General features: G+C 40.7%; 1 pseudogene; it reads right to left on the bottom strand.

The window, feature by feature from the left end:
• Nucleotides 1-1403: 1403 nt before the first annotated feature.
• On the bottom strand, nucleotides 1404-17099 carry LOC101358605 (creatine kinase B-type pseudogene; annotated as a pseudogene).
• Between the last annotated feature and the right edge of the window lie 53 nt (nucleotides 17100-17152).

Here is a 17152-nt window from a genome sequence, read left to right as displayed (position 1 = left end):
GCTTCTTCTTTTCAAAACCGAATGCCTTTCATTTCTTTTCCTTGCCTAACTGCCCTGGCTAGAACTTCCAGAACACTGCTGAATAGAAGTGGCAAGAGCAGATATCCTTGTATTGTTCCTGATCTTAGGAAGAAACCATTCAGTCTTTCACTGTTGAGTATGACATAGCTATCAGTGTTTTGTAAATGCCCTTCATCAGCTTAAGGAAGTTCTCTTGTATTCCTAGCTTGTTGAGTGTTTCTATCATGAAAGAGCGTTGGATTTTGTTAAATGCCTTTTCTGAGTCTATTAAAATGATCAGGGGGATTTTGTCCTTCATTCTATTAATATGGTCTTTGTAAACTAAACCAAGCTTGCATTCCTGGGATAGGCCACACTTGACCCTGGTGTGTCATCGTTTTTACATGTTGATGAGTTCAGTTTGCTAATATTTTGTTGAGAATTTTCGCATTTTTTTCATTTGAGATATGGATCTGCAGTTTTCTTTTCTTGTGATGTCTTTGCCTGGTTTTGGTGTCGGGGTAACAACTGGCCACATGGAAGGAGGATAAAAAAGCAATAGGAAGGCATGAGAGTCTGAATTTAATTGCCTTAGATCAGTAGTTCTCAGTGGGGGGTGATTTTGTCCCGCAGGGGACATTTGACAATAGCTAGAGACATTTTTATTCTCATCACCGGCAGGGTGCTATAGGCATCTAGTATGTAGAGGCCAGGGATGGCGCTAAACATCCTACAATGCACAGGACAGCCCCCTACAGCAAACAATTGCCCACTCCAAAATGTCAATACTGCCAATAGTGCTCACAGATTAAATCTAATCTGTTGAAATCAAAATGGAATAATTATTTAAATTTTTTTACAGGAAACATCATGCATATATTCAGTGCCTAGATTCTGTTTCATTGAGGAAAGAAACTCAGAGGTACAAGATAAAAAGAAAAAGTTCATAAAATAGGTAGCAACTTGAAATTCAAGATATATTGCCCAAATCAACATAAGAGATTAGTACAAGAAAAATAGCATTAGTAGAAATGGGCCTTTGATAGGAAGTAATTAATTGTTTCATATAGAGATTAATCGTGGAGAGTTGGCATTTCCTTAAGGGCTGACAGGAATTAGAAAATTGATCAGATACTTTTTTCTCTGCAGAGAGGTTAAAAACTTAAGACTACCTTAATTAAACACATTTTGTTTTAGGCTTCACAGACTATGTAAAGGTATTTTGGTTTTTAACTTTTTTTTTTCCAGACCAAAACCCTAGTTCATTTCAGCATCAGCAACATCTTAGCCATCAAAAAAATAAACTCTACTATGGGCAACAGAAGAAGTCTCTAAAGTGAGGTTAAGGGCTCAGGCACCAGGCCATGGAATCGGGGGTGCAGGGGCACTGCCAGGGCAATAAGTTAGGACGCAGCGGGGCTGGTGGCAGAGTGCGGGCCAGGGCTCATCTTCACTCGGTCCACCACTACCTGCATCAGCTCCACCTCAAATTAACCCAGGCTGTTGCTTTGGAGACGGTGAAGACCCCACCCACAGCTGCAGTGTTCACGCAGCCTATGCCTCTCTTCTGAAACCAGCCACTTGAGCACCTCCCGAACTTCTCATGCTTGCCCAGATGGGGCAGTTTGCTCTGCACACCTGCCCGCAGCCCTGTGCCCAGGTTGGATGAGCTGCTGAGGCTGTACTTCAGGTGAGGGTTCCACATGAACTCGTAGTTCTTAGACTTGAAGCATGTTTCGATCTAGGGGAGGCCATTGCAGAAGCAGGTGAACACCTCCTTCATGGTGGGCCCCTTTTGCATGGAGACCACGCCAACCCCACCCCCCGCAAAAAGTTGACATGAAGTGATTCCAACTCATGGCAACCCCACATGTTACAGAGTAAAACTGCTCCACAGGGTTTTCTTGGCTGTAATCTTTAGGGAAGCAGACTGCCAGGCCTTTCTGCCATGGTGCTGCCAGATGGGTTCAAATCACCAACATTTGGGTTAGTAGTTAAGCACAAACCACTTGCGCCACCCAAGAACCTTTGGTCCACACCAAGAAGTTCTTATTGTCATTGTGCCAGAAGCCACGGGGCCAGTCTCGGGCCATGCCGGATGCCAGGAGCAGGGGCTACACAGGCTTGTCTAAGAGAAAGTGGTCGTTGATGAGCTGCTGCTGCTCCACCTCTGTCATGCTCTTGAGAGCATAGTATCTGCTCGACAGGACTCCAGTGCAGGCTTGACAGGGCATCCACCGCCAGCTTCTCGGTGGCGGCGCTGCGGCCAGTGTACACCGGAGAGCTCAGCCCATAGTCGGGGTCCAGGCTGTCGCCGGTTATCAGCGTTGAGGTCCATCTTACACGCTCATTGCTGGACTTGTAGCTGCTGGGCTGCCCCTCGATGATGGGGTCCAAGAATTCCCTGACGACGTCTTACGACTCCTTGTCCTGCCACGCAGCCCAAGGTCATGATGTCCAGGTGGCCAGGGTATTTCACATTGGTCTGGCTGTGCAGCTGGACAGGGTGGTCAGCACCTTGGCCTCGACACTGTTGTGGCCGCTCAGGTAGGGAAGCTTGTCCTCAGCAGGCAAGAGCCGCTTCAACGCGTTGTGACTTTGGAGAAGGGCATGGTGGCAGCGGACTGTGGTTGGCGGTGGGGCAGGGGCGGAGCAGGAGTACAGCTTTAATTTTTTCTTTTTTCCTTTGTTTAATAGGTGGCTCCAAGCCTCTCGAATCCATTGGTATATACATTCTGTGAAGGCAGGAATTTTTTTGTTTGTTTTGGGTGTTTTGTTTTCTAATGTTGCTCCATCAGTAGAACCAGTTGCCAGTCAAATCGGACTTATGGCACCCCCATAAGTGTCAGAGTTGAACTGTGCTCCAGAGGGTTTTCAGTGGTGGATTTTTCAGAAATAGATCACCAGGCCTTTCTTTCGAGGGACCTCTGGGTGGACTCCAACATTTCGCAGCTGAGCATCGTTAACTGTTTGCACCACCCAGGGACTCCTTATCTAGAACAGGGGTAGGCAAACTTTTTCATAAAGGGCCAGATAGTAAATATTTTCATCTCTGCAGGATATTCAGTTTGTGTTGCAACTATTCAACCCTGCCATGGTAGCAGGAAAGCAGCCAGATGAATGGGAGTGGCTGTGTTCCAATAAAACTCTATTACAAAAACAGGCAATGGTGCCTCCATAACTACTATCTCCATTACCACGAGACCAGATGAAATGGATGGTGCCCAGCTACCATTACTGAACATTTTGATCAAGGACCCAACAGATGGATCCTGATCAAAAGGAGGAAAATTATGGAACGGAACTTGAAACTCATATGGAAACCAAATTTACTGGAGTCATTGAGACTAGGGGAAACCCCTGAAAATAATGTCCAGAAGTAATCTTTAAACCTTGAATAGAAACTATCCCATGAAGCCTTGTTGAACTAAACCACACTTTAGCCCAATTAATAAAGAAGGTTTGCCTCGAGTAGTGCTCTTGTAAAGAATTATCTTTATGAGTGTAAACTCACAACAGTTCATCTAAAGCACAGATGAGAACTTCACGGGGCAGAGAGTCTAAATTAATGGTGATGCAACAATATGGGCAGAAATAGAATGACGACACAATGTGAAATATGTAGCCAATGTTACTGAACTGTTCATGTAAAAATTACGGAAGAATGTACATTTGGTTGTGTATATTGCCACCAAAAATAAATGAAATATTATTTAACAAAACAAAACAAAAACAGACGGTGGGCCGGATTTGGCCTGCAAGCGCAGTTTGCTCAACTCTGATCTAGAATAGTGTCGGTACTTAAAAGATACTCTGTAAATATCTGCTGGATGAATACTCATTCGGGGAACTTGGCACTTCAAAAACATCACAAATCCAGCCTGACCATTTTCTTTGGTGATGAATCAGAAACCACAGCACAAAGTGTTACTAACACTTTTCTGGGGAGTCCTTAAGGACGTTGTTGTTATTGCCGTTAGCAGCCATCATGCTGGCCCCAACTCATGGCAACCCCATGCGTAATGGAATGAAACACTATCCGGTCTTGTGCCATCCCCATGATCAGTTGCGGCTTGGACCATTGTGATCCACTGGATTTTCAATGGCTGATTTTTGCCAAGTAGATCACCAGGCCTTTCTTTCTAGTCTGCCTTGGTCTGGAAGCTCCACTGAAACCTGTCCACCCTGGGTGACCCTGCTGGTATTTGAAATACCAGTAGCAGAGCTTTCAGCATCACGGCAACGTGTAAGCCACCACAGTATGACACATTGACAGACGGGTGGTGGAATGAATAACCCTAGACTGTTAGTTTAAGCATGTGCTAGTATATCTACAGGATAAATTCCTAAAACAGAAATTCCTAAGTCAAACAAACAGTATGTGAACTTTGATAATAACAACCAAATTATTCTTCTTAGAAGTAGTATTAGTTTACACTTGTAGTAAGAGACTCCTATTTCCCCATATCCTCACTAATATAGTGTGTTATCAAACTAGATTTATCTTTACCAATCTAATAGGTGGAAATGTTATCTCGGGTAGTTTTAACTTATTTCCATTATTATGAATAAAATTAAGCATCTTTTCATATGTTTAAAGGCCCTTGGCTTTTGCTCTCTGTGAACTGTGCATCTGTAATAGTTAGATTATTGCTCAGCAAATACTTGCTTCCTTCCCTTTCCCATCAGAAGAGAAGGCTATTTCATTGCCCCACTAATCTTGGCTTGTCCGTGTAACTTGCTTTGGCCAAAAGACTGTTAGCAGATGTGACAAGAGCAAAGGCTTGAAAACGTGCCTGTGTGGTTGGACTTGCCCTCTTGCCCATCTACCATCACCATGAGAATAATACACCTCAAGACTCATGGCGACCCCGCATGTGTCAGAGCAGAACTGTGCTCCATAGGGTTTTCAATGGCTGATTTTTGGGAAGTAGATCCCCCGGTCTTTCTTCCGAGGAGCTTCTGGGTGGACTCGAACCTCCAACCTTTCGGTTAGCAGCCGAGCGATTAACCATTTGCACCACCCAGGGACTGCTTGCATCCTTGCACTTAACTAACCAGTTGCCCTTAAGTCAACTCCAACTCATGGTAACCCCATGTGAGTTTTCAATGGCTGATTTTTGGGGGGCCCACTATTCCCAGAAGGCTGCTAGATACAGAAGGCAGAGCTGTCCCAGCTGACCTGTAGACCTGCTGCCTAAAGCAGAGCCATCCCAGATGACCAGCAGACTCGTGAATGAGAAATAAATATTTATTTTTGCATACCACTGAGTTTTGGGATGGTTTGCTACCCAGTATTACTGTGGCAGTAGCTAACTGATGGAGTCCCTGGGTGGTGTAAACAGCTAATGTGCTTGGCTGCTAACTGAAAAGTTGGCAGTTTGAGTCCACCCAGAGGCACCTCAGAAGAAAGGCCTGGCAACCTACCTCCAAAACATCAGCCATTGAAAACCCTGTGGAGCACAGTTCTACTCTGACACACATGAGGTCGCCATGAGTTGGAATCAACTTGACAACAACTGATTTTTTGTATTTGTTTTAGCTAACTCATATAATATTCTTTGCCAATTTTTCTATGAGAATTTTATCTTTTTCTTCTTGTCATCTAGAACACATTTTATATGAGAGGCATTAATCTTTGAATATGATATAAATTGAAATTTTCTACTTGTCTCTTGATTTTGCTTACGGCATTTTCTTGCCATGAAAATATTTTTTCATTTATCAATCTTTTTTTTTTAAATGGTGTATTACTTAGAATGGCTTTATGCAGTATAAATTGTTTTTTTAAAAAGCTGTGTTTTTTCTTATACTTTTATGATATCACGATTTATATTGAAATCTTTAGTGCGTGTTTGTATGTTTATATTTGTCTATTACATGCTATTAATTTACTTAAATGCATATCACATATTATATTTATTTCTATTTGAATAGTACATGGTCATATTTCTTTATATTTGTAAGATATGAGGGAGACATTCCTGAGGCCAACTCTTCAGACAAAGATTAGACTGGACCATGGGACATAAAATGATACTTGTGAAGAGTGTGCTTCTTGGCTCAAGTAGATACATGAGACTAAATGGGCAGCTCCTGTCCGGAGGTGAGATGAGAAGGCAGAGAGGGTCAGGAGCTGGTTGAATGGACACAGGAAATCTGTGCTGTCACAGTATAGGGATTGCAAATAAGGTCACACAGCAATATGTGTATGAAGTTTTGTAGAGAAACTAACTTGAACTGTAAATTTTCATTTAAAGCACAATAAAAAAAAAGATATGAGGTAGAGATAGATTCCAAACACGTTTTTCTAGATATTATCCAGTTGTTCTGGCATCTTTTATTGGTTAATCCATCTTTTCCACACTGATATGAAATGCTATCTTTATTGTATGCTAAATTCACCTGTGTACTTAGATCTACTTCAGAAATTGCTGAAGTGTTCAATTCATATTTATACTCATGTACGAGTTTTAATGAGTATACTTTTTATATTTAACATTTAATGGGGCTAGTTCCCTCTCATAACTCTTGTATTTCAGAGAAAACTCTGGATTTTCTTATTAATTTTTCCATATGAACTGTAGATTCAGCTTGTCTATTTCTCCCAAAAATCCTTGGAATTCTTATTGAGATTGCATTAAATGTATAGATTAACTTAGGAAAGACTGATATTTTCATGATAGAGTCATTTTGTCCAAAAATATGATATGTATTTCTTTTATCATTCAGAATCCTTTTAAAATTTTCTTTATAGATTTTCACATTTCTTATTAAGTTTATTTCTAGGAATTTCTTTTCTTTCTTTTTCTTTTTCTTTTTGGCACTGCAGCTATTGTAAATTGGTGCTTCTTCACCAGTATATCCTTTAACTGGTTGTTGTTTATTTGTATGAAAGCTTTTGTTTTCTGTATATTAATTTTATACCCAGAAATTTGCTAAAATGCCCTTTCATTTGTAACAATTTCCCAGTTCATTCTGTTGTATTTTATAGTAAAAAAAAAAAAAAAATCATTTTATCTATTATTAATACTTTACCTCTTCCTTTCCAATTTTTATGCCTTTTGATGTCTTTCCCTAATTTTTGTCTAAAATATTTTCTTAATGTTAAACAACGATAATAAAATCCTTCTCTTGTCTTGGTTTTAATGGGAATACTTGAAGCATTTTCTCATAAAGCATGATGCTCACTTTTTGGTTCTATTTTATCATGACAAGCATGTATATTCATCAATTCCTATTTTATTAAGAGCTCTTTTTAAAATCAAGGATGGGTGTTGAATGTTACGCCTTCTCAGATTCTATAGAAATTGTTATTTACATTGTATTGCACATGCCCTTTTCTTTTGATTTGCTAATTTAGTCTTCCAAACAAGTTTCTACAGTCTCAAATTAATAAAGTGGAATCACACACTACAGTCTCCAAGGAATTAGCTTCCAGCCCCCAGTGTTGCCCAGTTCTAATCATGGTTTTAGCTGCCTGCTTAAACATGGTGCTCATGGTCTGTTCCACAGTTCAGATCCTCTTGGATACAGTGTTCCAGAGAAAGACTCCCTATGTCAACTTATCTTTATTTATCCACCTCTGGAATTCTATTCCCTGGCATCCACATCACAAGGCTGCCACCACCCTCTCCTACTCTCATTCACTAATTGCATTGTGGGAAATTCATATTCATAAGTATTTGCTCTTCCTTTGGAAAGCAAGGTGTTTGCGGTGGCTTTGGACTGCATTTCCCAGAATTCCTTTCCCTGTGTGGTTCCAGATTGGGCTTGGCCACAGAGAAGGTTCTTTAAGATTTAGAAGGTGGACGTGAAGCAGCAGATGTGTTTACAATCTGGTGTACAGTACCAGGTACGCTACCACTGATCTCCTGGCTCACCTTGTCACCACAGGGCAATACCTGGACACACAACTCATCCAGCTCCTGACAGCTGCCTTCCTTTAGGTTTTCTGGGCCAAGTGCATGTGCAGTGCCGTGGCAAAGTAAGCCAGTTTCTCCTGCAGGTTACCCATGGCACTGAGGGTGGAGGTAGTAAGAGAAAGATGCGGCTTCCAATTTGTCTTTGCTTTCATCCATGGGCTTTCATCCATGCTCACTTTCCAACTGCTGTTCTGGCTGACTGTTAGTGACTTGAGGCTGAACATCAGATTCAGAGGCATCAGCCTTGTGTGGAATGTTCCACCACCCCCACAACTGCATGAGGTCTAATCCCTGTAATATGTCCCTCATTCTATATCATGCATTGCGTTTCTGCTTCTCTGACTGATTCAGATCTTTTCTTAGAGATTATTTTACTTCTCATTAATCACCTCAGAAGTCTGTTGGTACCATATCATTTGGCACAGAATCATTGAAATTTTGTGCCATAAGTTAAGCATCAATATTTAAATGTGATCAAATCTTCTTGAGGAGAATCACGCTGTCTCTCAAGTGCTACTAAATCATTTATTCTGAGGGAAAGTGGTTTCCTGAATAGAAGCCACTGAAATTGTTGGTGATGTATATTGATCCAGCAATTCTAATAATCAGATTTCAGTTAAATTACTACATGGTTGTCCTGGGAGACACTTGGTCAAATTCCCTCTTGTGGACATTTAAATTGTCCTGAATTGCCCTGATTTGTCTTCACACTCAATATACCATTAGTGATTTTTTTCCTATTCTTGTGGGAAACAAATGGAACTAGAAATTTGGACTTCTGTCTTTTGTACTAAACTAAGTCACACTGTGTACGTGTCTCAGAAGACGGTTTATATATACTGCAGTGAATAAACTGTGTACCACCTAAATATTCCTGTGAAAGTTTTCTCTCAGCCTGGAGCTGATGCCAGCTTGCTGTAATGATGTTGCTTATACATGAGAGAGGGACCTTACAATTAGACCCCTTGCCCACAAGGTAATAGAATTGTATTTGACTGATAATGTAGCCTATATTTTTTGCCACCTACATACACTCTTTGAGGGAGTTATCCTCTCATGGACAAAACCCTCTGGGTTCATTATTTCCCAGGGTGTCTCTATCTTGGCACTATTGGCATTTGAGGCCTGACAACTGTTTGTTCTGGGGGCAGTTCTGTGCATTGTAATATGTTTAGACACAACCATGGCCTCTACCGCTAGATGGCACTAACAACTTGCCCCCCACCCCGAGTTGTGACAACCAAAAAATGTCTCCAGACACTACCAAATGTCCCCTGGGGTGGGGCTGGGGGGTAAAACCACCCTCATTTGAGAATCCTTGAGCATTTCCTTTCTGCTAGTGAAAAAAATGAAGGATTCAGATACACTTGGATATGGCTGGGAGGGGGAGGGAGACGTGGGGGAACAAGAAATCTCTAAAGTAGAGGGCTTAGGTCATGTCGGAATAGACTCGACGACAACTAGTTTTACTGGTTTTTAGGTCATGATGAATACTTTTTAATATTGTTTGGGGAAGAGAATGAAGAAGCAGTAGGGGCTCTACAGGGGTCCCTACAGCAAGTCAATGTCATGACCTTCATTAATGCCATGTGAGATAGACCAAGATGGAGTAGGACACCATCTTTTCTTGAATTAAGTACTGGAGTGAATATAACTGTCTCTGTTTATCTCAGATTCTGCAGGGAAATGAATAAATTTGAGCCTGAGGGTTGCTCATCATACTCCTGGACTACATGATAGGTGTTGCAACAGAAAAGTAACCAGTTACAAAGTAATTATACAAAAAAGATTGCTTTTGGACTTTGGTTTCCAATAATAGGGCAGGCAAATTTTCCAGGTTGACTCCTGCTGAAAACTACTAAAAATACTGGAAAATAAAAATTATTGAAAGAGTTGATAGATGGCAAGAAAGAAAAGAACACGTAGGTGACCAATAGAAAGAAGATGGAAACCCAGAAAGGTAAGCAGAACACGGCAGTAAATTTGTCACTGAGGGTGCTGGCTAAACCGATGTGAACTTGAACTTTAGTGTCACACTCTTGTGTGACACGTGTGACACGGATTCAGGAGAAGAAACCCAGGCCCTGCCTAAGAGGAGGAGCCTTACAGGAGACCTCACATTAGAATCCTAAAGGACTATAGCCTCAGGGAACTGCAATGGAAATCATACTCTGAACTTTTGCACTCAGAAGAGAGGGAGGAGATGCCCTCAGAAAATTGTAACCACAAGCTGGCTCTTTAGTACATTGGCAGCCCGCATTCACAGCTTTTGGGTGTTCAAAAACAAAACAAAAAAACCCTGAAACCAATAATCTACTGGCTTTAGATAGGCTGGTTAAGTGGCCACAGTTGGCAAGCAGAAGCAAAAGCCAATTCTTTCTACACTAAGAACTTCATTCCAAGTCTCCAAGGATTCTAGCAAATAAAAATTTTAAGGAATATGAGCAATTTATAGGCAAAAGAAACTATGAAAACACTAGAAACTAAGGTACCAAGAGTGAGCATTAGCAGAAAAGATAAGAGCAAGGAGAAACAGACCTACAAAGATTTCACATAGTAGTCACAGAATATAAAATAGCTAATGATTCAAACCCACTGCTGTCGAGTCAATCCGGACTCATAGCGACCCTATAGGACAGAGTAGAACTGCCCCATGGTGTTTCCAAGGAGCACCTGGTGGATGCGAACTGCTGACGTTTTGGTTAGCAGCCATAGCTCTTAACCATTATACCACCAGGGTTTCCAGCTAATGATTACTATATTTAAGTAATCATTATTATTAGTAAGCTAATGATTGCTATAATTAAAGAAATAATGGATAATTTTTAAAATGCATGCAAGGGACATGAAAGCGTAAAACATGGCCCAGCAGATTTGAAATAGAACTTCTAAAATTTTAAAAAAGAAACAAAAAACTCAAAGGAGGGGTTTAATAGGAAATTAGACTCAGCTAAAGAAAAAATGAATAAACTGGAAGATTTATCATGAGAAATTAACCAGGATGCATCAGAGAAAGACAAACACGCGGAAAATATGAATGAGAGGTTAAAAGACATGGAAAACAGAGCGTGAAGACTAATATACATCTAATCAGAATTACAAATGGCAAAGAGAGAGCGAATGCGCACAGGTAATATTCAAAACACAGTATGAGAAAAAATCACAGTACAGTCTCATTCCAGAACATAGATATAAAATATTAAACAAGATATGTTGGATTTAATGAAGAAATGCAAGATAGTCTTTGTATTTAGAAATCAATCAATATAATCCACCACATTAGCAAGAAAACATTAAAATATCATACTCTAACTTAGTAGATGTAGAAAAAGCATTTGAAAAAAATCAGCATCATTCATGATTTTAAAAAATCACCCAAATATGTTTTAAATATTAGAATAGAAGGGAACTACCTTAACCTAATCAAGGCACCTATTAGGTAGAAACAAATGAAATTGCTATCTTTGTAAGTCAAAAATGTTCAAATGTCGCCAGCTTTATAATATTCAATCTAATACAAAAGGCTACTGCAAATAGCGTAACAACTCATTGCCATCGAGTCGATTCTGACTCATAGCAACCCCACAGGACAGAGTAGAACTGCCTCATAGGGTTTCCAAGGAGCAGCTGGTGTATTTGAACTGCCAACCTTTTTGTTAGCAGCCGAACTCTTAACCACTGTGCCACCAGCGCTCCAGCAAATATAGTCAATAGTGCAAACTTGAAAGCCTCACCACTGAATTCAGACACAGGACAAGGGGCTCACTCATCGCTTCCATTCAGCATTGTGTGTTCTGGTGGGTGCAACTGGACAAGAAAAAGAAACATAAGGAAAAAGGATTGGAAAAGAAGAAACAAAATACAATTATTCACAGGGGGTGTGGTTATGTTTATAGGAAGGCCTAAACCATGTCCATATGAACAAAAGTCAACAAGAGAGTGTAATAAGGTTATTTGAATATATATAAAATTCCTTTTTATCAATTAAAAAATAAGGAGGGGACAGTACTCTCATGTATAATAACATGAAAAATATAAGCACCCCAAATTAAATCTAACAATGTGGAGTAAATTATAAAGCTTTAGTGAATATTATTAAAGAAGACATAAACAATTAGAGAGACATGTCATGTTCATGGATTGGAAGACTCAGTATTGTCAAGATATAAAGTCTTCCCAAATTAATCTATAGTTTCATTCAACAGCAATCAAAACACCAACATTTTTTGGAAACTGACAAGGTGATTCTAAAATTTATATGGGAGAGTGTAAAGGGCCAAGAACAGGAAAGAAACTTTCGAAGAAGATAGAGATGGAGGGCCTTACCCTCCAGATAGCCAGGCTTACTATACCACTATAGTGATTAAGACATTGTAGTGTCAGCTCAGGGATAGACAAACAATGGAACACACAGAGAGCCCTGAAATACACTCATGTGGATTCAGTGCAAGACTGGAGGCTTGGCAGATTGCTGGGGAGAGGATGGATTTTTCAGTAATTGGTGTTGAACATGGATTTAAAAAAGGAGCCCTGGTGGCACAGTTAAAGCGAAAGCCAATTCTTTCTAGACTAAGAACTTCATTCCAAGTCTTCAAGGATTCTAGCAAATAAAAATTTTAAGGAATATGAGCAATTTACAGGCAAAAGAAACGACGAAAAACACAAGAAACTAAGGTACCATGAGTAAACATTAACAGAAAAAATAAGAGCAAGGAGAAACAGACCTACAAAGATTTCACATAGTAGTCACAGAATATAAAATAGCTAATAATTATCATATTTAAAGAAATAATTGATAATTTTTAAAATACATTCAAAAGCTTTACTGAACCACCAGCGACTCCAGGGAAGAAAGATGTGGCAGTTTGCTTCAATAAAGATTTACAGCCTCGGAAACCCTATAGGGTTGCTATGAGTCGGAATTGACTCGATGGCAGTGAGTTTGGTTTTTTGGGTTGGCTGCACAAATGTCAAAGACTACAAGCCTTAAGTATGGATTACTTCTCAATGTAAAAGAAACAAAAATCCTCACAACTGGGCCAGTAGGCAACATCGTGATAAACATAGAAAATACTGAAGTTGTCAAGGATTCCATTTTACTTGGATTCACAATCAATGCCCATGAAAGCAACAATCAATGCCCATGAAAGCAGCCATCAAGAAATCAAAGGATGCATTGCACTGGGCAAACCTGTTGCAAAGCCCTCTTTAAAATCTTTAAAAGCAAAGATGTCACCTTGAGGACTAAGGTGCGCCTGACCCAAGCCATGGTATTTTCAATTGCCTCATATGCATGTGAAAGCTCAACAATGAAAAAGGAAGACTGAAGAAGAATTCATGCCTTTGAATTATGTTGTTAGCGACGAATACTGAATTTACCATGGACTGCCAGAAGAACAAACAAATCTGTCTTGGAAGAAGTACAGCCAGGATGCTCCTTAGAAGCAAGGATAGACATGTTATCAGGAAGGACCAGTCCGTTGAGAAGGACATCATGCTTGGTAAAGCAGAGGGTCAGCGAAAAAGAGGAAGACCCTCAATAAGATGGATTGACAAAATGGTTGTTAACAATGGGCTCAAACATAACAACGATTGTGAGGATGGCATAGGACCAGGCAATGTTTCGTTCTGTTATACACAGAGTCACTATGAGTCAAAGCCGACTTGATGGCACCTAACAACAACATGGACAAAAAGGAAATGTCATGCATTACTCACAACTTACACAAAGATTCATGCCAATTGAATTAAAGACCTAATGTGAAGGGCAAAATTATTAAAACTTAAAATATATATATAGGAGAATATTATTATCATCTCAGAGTTCATAAACAAGAAATAAAAATCACAAAACCTTAAGAAAAGCGTTGACAAATTTGAGACAAACCCTTAGTATCATAAGACTTCTTAAAGCTCACCATAAAATTATGAAAAGGCAAGCCATATAGTTGTAAGATGATATTTATAAAACACTTTAACTGTCTGAGGATTATATCTAGACTATATAAAGAACTGAAATAACAATCAATAAGGAAAAAGTCAAATAACCTAATGGAAAAATGAGCACAGAATTTAAGCAGACGTCTCACAAAAGAGGATGTCCAAATGGGCAATGAACATATGGAAAGGACTACAAACTCATTAGCAAGCAGGGAAATGCAAAATAAAACTCCAATGAGATGGTATCACACACCAGATGCACAAAAATTAAGTGGAAAAATACCAAACGTTGGTGAAAGATAAAACCCAAGCCCAAGCCCACTGCCATCGATTCCGACTCATAGCGACCCTACAGGACAGGGTAGAACTGCCCCCATAGGGTTTCCAAGAAGTGGCTGGTGGATTCAAAGTGCCAACCCTTTCGTTAGCAACTGAGCTCCTAACTACTGTGCCACCAGGGCTCTGAAATCTATACAACACATATTCTCTTTCACAGCTAGCAAAAGTTGGTACAACTACCTTGGAAAAAGTTAGATACCATCTAGTAAAGTTGAACATGTCCATGCCCTACAACCCAGCAACTTCACTCCTGGCTGTGAAACTTAGAAAATCTCTTGCACATGGGAATCAAGAGATATCTACATTAAATATTCATAGCAGCATTAAAAACCCAAATACTAATCAAAGTAAAGTGGATAAATACAATGTGGTATATTTATAGGAGTCCCTGGGTGGTGGAAATGGTTAACATGCTTGGCTGCAAACCGAAAGTCTGGAGGTTTGAGTCCACCCAGAGGTGCCTTGGAAGGAAGGTCTGGCAGTCTACTTCTGAAAGATCCGCCATCGTAAACCCTATGGAGCACAGTTCTACTCTGACACACATGGATCGTCATGCGTTAGAGTCAACTCAGTGGCAACTGGGAGTATATTTATACTTTGGAATGCTATACAACAATGAGAATGAACACATAAGAACCACACATGGCAAAATGGGTGAATATCACAGACATTATGGAGAGCAGAGAAAGCAAGTCACAGACGATTACCTACAATGTACTTCCGTTTATATAAAGTTCAAAAGCAGGCAAAATCGGACAAAGGATTATTTAGGAATACATTCAAAGTTGGAAAGACTACAAAGAAAAGACAGAGAACAAGTAATAGAAAATTCAGGATAGTGGTTACCTCTGGGGTAGGAAAGGGCATGCCATTAGGGAAGGACCCCTGGGGATTACTGAAGTATCGGCGATGTCGTGTTTGTTAATACGTGGATGCACAGGTGTTCACTTAATTATTCTTTAAACTCTACACACATCGTTTATATGCCTTTCTGTATCTGGTATAGATTCCACAGTAAAAAAAAAAAAAAAAAAAAGAAAGAAAGAAAGAAAAAAAAGAGGCCATAGCAAAACCACTCTTGATTATCTCCACGGACTGATGCCCTGAAATTTTTGCCTCTGCTTATTGTAAAAGAAACCAAATTAACTATAACCCAGGAAAGGAAGACACTCCTGATTTTCCCAAGCTCCTAATTGTTTTTCTTGCTAGTCTTGTGATGAAGAGTTCTCATTTCTTGGAGAATATAAATTCCAAAGGCTACGAAGGTGTTTGATCTCTAGCCCGTTGGCCTACAGAGGATGGGCACTATCCCTTGTTCACCTGTCTATTGTCTGTACACAAAACCACCCTGCCCAGAGCCCACTGGCTCCCAGTAACTGCATCTAGAATGGATGAAAGGCTCCAATGAGGAAATGTGGACATGCAGACTCCTTCTGTCCTAAAGGCCCTTCCCACCCCACCCCAACTCCAGCTCACAGATCTTCCCGTCCTTCAGAGTTCTTCCTCAGAGCCTTTCCCTGCTACAGGTTCTTCCCAGCCCCTCTCAGTTTGAAAAAAACTGTTCCTCCCGTTTTCTCCTCCCTATTTTGCCCACTCTTGACTATTTATGAGTATGTTGATCAACCTCACTGATCTGTGCCTTATTTGTTTTTTTTCTTTTTCTTTTTTTGGTGCTAATTGGATTGATTTAAAGAGTAATGTGATGAATATTGTTCATTGCAAAAAGAAATTTCATAAAGTGTCTGTTGTACCTGGGCCCATTTACCTGACTAAAGGAGGCTTCAAACTAGGGAATGTTGCTATTGTTGCTAGCTGCTGTTGAGTCGTCTGCTCTGCTGAAACCTGCTCAGCATCATAGCAACATGCAGGACTCCACTGACATTTGGGTGGTTGTGGTGTATGAGGTGCATTTTCCGGCAATCAAACCTGGGTTTCCCACATGGAAGGCGAGAATTCTACCACTGAACCACAACTACCTCCCCAAGAACCCTGTCTTAGTTATTTAGTGCTGCAGTAACAGAAATACCAAAAGTGGATGGCTTCAACAGTTTATTCTCCCACAGTTTAGTAGGCTAGAAGTCCAAATTCAGGTTGTTAGCTCTACAGGAAGGCTTTCTTTCTCTGTCGGCTCTAGAGGAAGGTCCTTCTCATCACTCCTCCCCTAAACTAGGAGCCTCTCCACGCAGGAACCCCGGGTCCAAAGGAAGCGCTCCGCACCCAGGACTGTTCTCTTAGTGGCATGAGGTCCCCCTCTCTCTACTCGCTTCCCTTTCCTCTTATCTCTTGTAAGATAAAAGGTGGTGCAGGCCACACAATCGGAAAACTCCCTTTACATTGGATCAAAGGGATGTGACCTGAGCAAAGATGTTACATCCCACCCTAATCCTCCTTAACACAATCTAATCTTCCTCACTAACCACAGGCAGAGATTAGGATTTACAACACATACGGAAATCACATCAGATGACAAAATGGCAAACAATCACACAAGACTGGGAATCATGGCCTAGCAAAGTCAACAGGTATTTTTCAGGGACACAATTCAATCCATGACATGCCCCAGCTAAGGAATACTGATGTCAATATACTCCCACAGGACAGAGAAGAAAGTGGTCTTTCCTCAAATTTGCTCTTCGCATCTTCATGTGATCAGGTTTCCGGAAACATGCACAGAAGTAGTGGCAGCTGAGGAGTTCTATGAAGCCCCTAAAGAGTGCAAGGTGACCCAGCAACACCATTACTCTAGGGAAAACACTCAAAATCAAAAGAGGAGGAGGACAAGCACACTTCCTCCAGAGCAGCAAAGGCCCGAACACCCTCCAGACCCTTGGACTCACCTCGGGCCTGGCGGCCTTTCTCACGGGAGCGGAGCTTACTCTTCTGACCGCGAGGCATGACGGCTCAAGTCAGGGACCGCAGGCAGGGTGTGGGCAAGAGGGCAGGCGATG

This window comes from Trichechus manatus, unplaced genomic scaffold (assembly GCF_000243295.1).
Source record: "Trichechus manatus latirostris isolate Lorelei unplaced genomic scaffold, TriManLat1.0 scaffold00100, whole genome shotgun sequence".
NCBI classification, from domain to species: Eukaryota; Metazoa; Chordata; class Mammalia; order Sirenia; family Trichechidae; genus Trichechus; species Trichechus manatus.
Note: the sequence above shows the minus strand (reverse complement) of the source record. Positions and strands in the feature narration are given on the sequence as shown.